The sequence below is a fragment of the Grammomys surdaster genome, unplaced genomic scaffold, assembly GCF_004785775.1.
Source record: "Grammomys surdaster isolate TR1022 unplaced genomic scaffold, NIH_TR_1.0 752, whole genome shotgun sequence".
NCBI lineage: Eukaryota > Metazoa > Chordata > Mammalia > Rodentia > Muridae > Grammomys > Grammomys surdaster.
The window spans coordinates 1,677,536-1,683,535 of NW_021605171.1; the positions used below are offsets into that span (position 1 = coordinate 1,677,536).

General features: G+C 39.2%; 1 protein-coding gene across 1 annotated transcript in view; it reads right to left on the reverse strand.

Annotated features, from left to right (window-relative positions):
* Ndnf (neuron derived neurotrophic factor) overlaps positions 1-6,000 on the reverse strand; it is a 42,822-nt gene that overhangs the window by 20,598 nt on the left and 16,224 nt on the right. The gene's annotated exons all lie outside the window — the stretch shown is intronic.

Genomic DNA, 6,000 nt, shown 5'->3' on the forward strand with positions numbered 1-6,000 from the left:
ATACATATGCAACTATGCACGAAGAAAGGCAGTCGGTATGGCTGTATGACTATTAACAATCCAGAAAAACAGCATGCTGCTATTCTAAATACCAAGTAGGGTCACTGACATGACATGGTTTGGACTAGAAGTTTCTGTTGCTTGGACCGTAGAGATACTAACAAATCTCTGCCAGTGCTTTTGTTGTTGAAAGCCTCTCTTAAACAGCACCTATCTTAAAATTCTGTGGAGACTGAAGAAGGAAGAATCTGGTGTCTGGATGTCCCAAAGTCTTTGGAATTATAGGCCACGGGCATATGAGATAATTTTATTGTTTGGAAGGACAATATGTGTCAAGTTAAAAGTTACAAAGAAAAAGGTTTATTTCTTCTTTCCTCTCCTTCCCACTCTCCTCTCCACCTGCTTCACTCCTTCTCTGTCTCTATCTCTAGTTCTTCTGTATCTCTGATTTCACCTCTATTTCTATCACTATCTCTATGTCTGTTCCATCTCCTTCATCTCCATCTTCATCCCCATCATACCTACTATCTGCATCTCTATCACTTTCTTAGGAACTGAGGAGAGGAGAGGAGTTGTTTCTGGAACATCATCTCAAGATTACCATGCATTCTGTACTGACAGCAATGAGGAGAGTCCAAGAATGATGTACAATAGGATCTATATTTAGCTGTGTACTGTATGTACATGCATATATTCTTCAGGTCTAAGTATGTAGAAATGTATTCGAGTGCAGTCAGCTGATGTAGAAGTGAAAATCAATGAGGAGTAGTTTTAAAGAAAGAGTCTGTTCAATATAACATGTGACATCTGCTGCTGCTGTGTGGTGAGAAGGGAAACACTACATGGAAGCCAATGTGACAAGAGTTCGCTTTAGAACTTCAGTGCAGACTTGCATCTACCTCTCTTTCTTCATCTTTGCTGGACTCTGAGGTGTGCAGATTACGAAGGATGAAGTGAAGAACAGTTTTAAAGACTAAGACAATGAATAAATAGATGCTTTATTTTCAGTTGTTGGGTTGTATGTCTGTGTAATGGGTATGTACATGTAAGTCCAGGCACCCTCAGAGGCCACCTAGGACTCACCCTCAGATCCACTAGTACTAGAGTTATAGGCAGATGTGAGTCATCTAATGTCAGTTCTGGGATCCAAATCTAGGCTATCTAAGAGAACAGTGCACACTCTTAACTGCTGAGGCATCTCTCCAGCTACAGCTAATGAAAAAATAGGAGCTACTTTCATTACAAAAACTAATAAGTAGGCCAACTAATGGGAAACTGAAGATGCACAGTTTAAGACATTCAGCATTAATTTTTAATTCATATTCTTTTTATAATTTTCATTTATTAATATTTATTCAGTCATTTATTTGTGTATGTGGGGGGCTGTCTATGTGTAGGGGTAGGTATGGCTCGATGCATGTGCACTGTCACATGAGTGTGTGGACAGCGTTTGGGAGTTAGTTTTCTCCTTCTAACATGTGGATCCCAGGAATTCCACTCAAATTGTCCAGCTTGGCACCAAAAGTTTTTACCAACTTACCTATCTTTCTGACCTTTAAAATTTTATCCTATGGGTCCTTTACTGTAGTTAAAATAAAGTCAAACTGACCTAGGATCCTTCTTTCCTACAAACTTGGAGAAAAGCTAAATAGCCAGAAATAAGTAAGCAAAGTAAAACCTTAAAGTACACTGTATAAGCCAAAACTGACAACTGATCACACCCCTAAACAAGTGAAACCTGAAGCCAGACACCTAGAACATCTCCACATAGCCTGTTCATGCAATCCACTGGCAATTATGTAAGGTAGACTCATCATGCCAGCCCTGAGCAAACCACTGGCTTGCTTGGTGAACACTATTTACTATTTAACCTGTTTAAACAGTGATAGAAAGCAAATAAACTGGATGAGGTTATGGATTTTATCCACAATTTCTAACAGCTATCTTGAGTAGAAACCATTTTAGGTGACTAGAAGTCTTGCCTTTAGTATTTGTAGACTACCGTCCTAGTTTGCTTTCTAGTGCTGCACTGAGCACCAGCACCAAAGGCAGCTTGTGGAAGAGAGAGATCCTCTGACTAATAACTCTAAGTCATACTCCATCATGAAGGGAAGTCTGGGCAGCAACTCAAGACAGGTACCAGAAAGCAATAACTGAAGTAGAGGCCATAGAGGAAATGAATGCTCCTTACTGACTAGTCTCTCAGGACTCAGTCAGTTTGCTTTCTTCTCTAACCAAGCCATCCCACTCTGGGGTGGCACTCTCCATAGTGGGATCTCCACCAGTCAATCATTAATCAACAAAATGCTCCCAAATGCTTGCCTACAGGTTGATCAGATAGAGGTATTTTCTCAATTGAGCTCCCTTCTTCCAAGATGATTTCAGCTTAGGTTAAATTGGCCACAAACTAATCAGTAGACCTACAATTAGTTAGCTTATTGTTGGGGGTAATCTGTAATAAAAACTGTGTGATTTGTGACATATCTGACCAAGAATTTCTGACTAAAGGACAGACATGATGTAAATGAAGACACAGAGTTTCCTCAGCCGTGCAGACCCCCCAGGACTGCCACCAACAGCTCTCTACAGTGGTGTTACTAGAATCAAAGCCAACATATCCAATCTCCCTCACTGGTAAGCAAAGTCTGCAATATCTTTGCAGAAACATGAACATATTTGTAAAGAACAGCATCAGGTGGTGATACGTATTCTCTGCTATAAAACCTAAGATCAAATTCCTGGTGTAAACATGCTACACAAAGGATAGAGTTTTAAAACACCCACTTCGAGATTTACTTTATATTACTTGAAATAAATTTAAAGCAACCCCCAAGCCCCACAAAGGGAAGAATCTTCTGAACAACTTGAAGAAGATGCATCTGGAATAAATGAAATTTAATGTTTAATTGCAGAGAGTAGAAAGTGCGTGATTATAATTGAGTGAGGATAATTTAAGGAATGGGATGCCACAAAGATTTCTGTTATTTTCTTTTCATGCAAATATTTAGTCCTTTAAATTTCTATTATTAAACTGAGGGGATTTGTTTTTATTTACATCATCCAAGCACATGTGATAATATATTTAAGTGATTGATCTAGCTGAAAGGAAAATGCGGTGTTGGTCTAAGGACTGGTCCTTGTGTCTGCACCAACCTTCTGGAAGTAAGCAAGGAGGCTGTGCTGGGTACCCTAGTGTACCAGAGCTTGCTGCTTGAATGCAAAAGTCCCTTCAAGGCATGAATGCAAAAAATTATTTAAATTCCTAGAAGTAGTTTGATTTTGTTGCCTTTTCAAAGAAGAAAGATGTTGACTGAAGTTAGTTGATTGTTTGCAAAAAAAAAAAAAAATCCAAAAATATTCCCCACTTTGGTTGAATATTAAAGAAGGAAATCAATGCACTGTAGTTTGGAATTTCCATATATATAAAAAGAAAGAACTGCAGTAGGAGGCTCCTGGTGTGTCCTGTGGTGTGGTCTCAGCAGGTGAGAATGGTGCTCCCTTGCAAAGACTGTCCCTTGTGGAGACATCCCTGTTAACAGAATCTGCTGTCACTCCCTAATGCTCCAATTATAAAGGGCTTTAGAGTTCATTACTCCAGTGATTCCAACATCCTCAAGCACTTCCCCCAGTGACTGCCAACTTTCATTCTGAAGGGAAATTGAATTAATATGAAAAAGCACTGTAAAATTAAAAACCTGCCAGAGATTCAAATAAAGTTTCCATGCTGTCACCCATCCACTCGAATCCTCCTGGTGCGCAGTTTGTGACAGGGCCAAAGTCAAGGGTATTCTAATTTTAAATGACCAAGTATACAAAGTCAGAACTACTTGAGAGAAGAACTTATTTTAACATAAGTGACCCTGTCTTCTCACTGTTCTTAAGGTCAAAAAGAACACAATAACAACAGAAATGTCCAAAATAAATACACCATAAATAGCCACAGTCTTTGATGTGGGAAACCAGACTTGATTTACCAGATGAAAGAAGATTTAAACTGCAGTGGATGGGTGACCAAAAGATACAGCCAAGTCCAAGAACAATGCATAGGATAATGAAAAGTAACACTAACTCAAAAGAGAAGATGCTTTCTTCCTATCAAAATATCCTCTGGATGAGAGATAGCTGGGGGAAATCCTGCCATCTTGGGAGCAGCTAATAACTCCTGAACTGAAGACAGCCTGTGGGGAGGGTGAAAATCCTTGATTGCTTTTCTTGGTTCAGTTTAACAGTTAAACTTTTTTTTTCCTGTTGGTTTGCAGCAAAAGTGGCTTCCTGTGCAGTGTTCCCAAGCAGTCCATTCCCTTCACACCTCATTCTCTGCAGAGATGAAGCAGAGATGGAGCAGAGGCCATTAGCCCCAGCACATGTCAGCAGAGAAGCGGAGACAGTAACACACATCATCAATTAGACTTTATAGTTACTTTAGCTGAAATGTGAAGTTATCAAAACTGACATATGATGAAAAAGCTAATATTAAAAAGTCAAGTTGCTAATAAGTGGCTTGCCAATTGCTAACTTAGTACTCCAAACTGAGCTGGGTGATGTAGGGACTCAACAATGAAAACAAAATGTCCTACAAATGCAAAAGCTACTAACAAAGTCAATAGCATTGCTATTCACTCATTATTTTTAATTCAAAGTCTTTGTAACATGTGCTTGCTATACATCAGTAACTCATTTGGGGGATATATCATGAAGTGCATATTGTAGTCAGAGTGATAAACAGCACACAAATATAAACAGGATAACAATGTTGGCAGCATGGTCTGAGGTCAATATTTCCATTTTAGTCAAACCCCAGTAATGGCATACATAGCTTGATCAGGTTAGCCCTTCTTGTCCTGGGAATACTTTTATTTCTGCCCATTGTATTAAAACTTGTCGCTAACTACATCAACAGGCTAGCAGCCAAAGTACATGACTTGAAACTGATAATGGACCCCCCAGAAAGAGTTATTAATTTAACAGGCTGGCAAACCAAGGATGGGTAAGATTCTGCTCAGAGCCTTACCAACCTAAGATAGAAGTGGATTGCTTATGATATTGCATATTCCAAGATGGGTAAGGAAGTCTTTTTTGTCAGAACAACCTAAGACAGGCTCAGTCTGGTTTATGAAATAAAATGGGGGAGATGTGGAAAGCTTTTGGGGCTGTCTGGCATGAATCTGTCATTGGCCAAGCACAAAGAAATGGGCTATTTAGAAGGAATCTGACATAGGCCAAGGACTAGGAAATGGACTACAGGCAGGAATCTGACATTGGGCTGCAACAAAGAAGTAATTTCAGGCAGAAATCTAAATTCTAGGCATGAAAATGACTTTGGGCTAGGACAGGAAGTATGCTCGTGTATTTTGATCATCCAGATAAGCCCTTAGAAATAGTGATCACAGGACTCTGCTTTATTGTCATGCATGTTCTTTGATTATCTGGGTTTATTGTCTTCCTGGTTCCTGGACTATTTGCATCTATCATATTGCTAGTTCCTCACCATAGAATTGACCTTAATACTTACATGTAATTTAAACAGTACAAAGGCAAAAAAGGAGGAGGAGGGGTGGGATAGGGGATTAATGGGTGGGAGGAATGGGGAAGGGGGATGGTATCTGAAATGTAAATAAATAAAATCTCGAATAAAGAAAATCATTATTCCAGAATGAAAACACACAAATGTAGATGTCAAAATAATAATAATAATGTTGGCAGCTATTCATTGCCATGCAGAAAACTAGAATAGGCCTGTATTAAAGGACACATGGTGACAGCAACTTCAGGCTGAGTAATTAGTGTTTCATGGGAAAAATGACATTTAGGTTGAGATTTAAAAAGAAAGAGAATGCCAGAGAAGCAAAGGCCAAAGGAAAGAGCATTCTGTACAAAGAAATGTCTGGAGCAAAGCTTGGGGTATTGACAAAGGAAAAGGTCATTGATTGATTGAGAAGAGAGAAAGAGAGAGAGAGAGAGAGAGAGAGAGAGAGAGAGAGAGAGAGAGAGAGAGAGAGA